Genomic DNA, 962 nt, shown 5'->3' on the forward strand with positions numbered 1-962 from the left:
CGTGAGGTCCGTTGGTTCGTTCCGTGGCTTAGTTGGTATAGCGTCTGGCACGGTATGCAAGAAGACGTCGGTTCGAATCCGACCGGATCGAAGGAATTTTTTCTGAGTGTTCGATCTTTGTATTAATAATTATAACAAACTAGTGGAGTAAATCCGGAAAAATAGTTTCATTTCCTAGTGGAGTAATTTCACAAAAAGAAATTAAATATCAATTCTATAAAAATTTAATTAATATAGGGAAATTTTAGCTATTACAAGTGACATGTTATTTCAAATTTGTTGTTTTTGGTAAGAAAAAAGATTTGACAGATTTCATATGTCATGAAGGTAGGGGCGTGTGCGAGTCTGATTCGCACTTGTTACTTTATATATATGTACATTAAAAAAACATCATTAGACACATTGTTCAATTTTTTGCTCGTTTTTTTATAACATAAAAACATCAATTGTAAGTAAATTACAAGTACAGACGTCAAATGAAGACGTCATCAAAAATAAGTATTTTTGTGCAGATATAATGCCTAAGAAATATAATTTCAGTACGTTTCCTTACCGGTATTTATATCTAAATTTAGTTTTTTTTGCAATTATGAATTTACTATTCTACGACGTTCGACACCAAAACTATTAGATTATAATTAGTGGTTGTATAGGATATTGGTTTTTTAGAGCGTTTACGCTCTTTATAGTCATAGAGAAATCATGATGCGTAAATGTTGGCTTAGCACAATACCTGACACAGCGTGACCCCATCCACTGAGGAGAAGTAGACATTGAACTGTCCAGTAAGCTTGGCCAAGCATTTAATGCCAGCATTAATGAAAACAAGAAATAGTTAACATTAGTTTCACGCGAAGTTACAGTGACTGTGTATTGGGAAAACTTGAGTGACACCGCTGCAATTTTTTTTAAATAATATTAAGTAACGGGACGAACAAGACGTGTGCCTGATGGTAAGCTAC

The sequence above is a fragment of the Hyposmocoma kahamanoa genome, unplaced genomic scaffold (assembly GCF_003589595.1).
Source record: "Hyposmocoma kahamanoa isolate Upper Pololo Valley unplaced genomic scaffold, ASM358959v1 180, whole genome shotgun sequence".
In the NCBI taxonomy this organism is placed as follows: Eukaryota; Metazoa; Arthropoda; class Insecta; order Lepidoptera; family Cosmopterigidae; genus Hyposmocoma; species Hyposmocoma kahamanoa.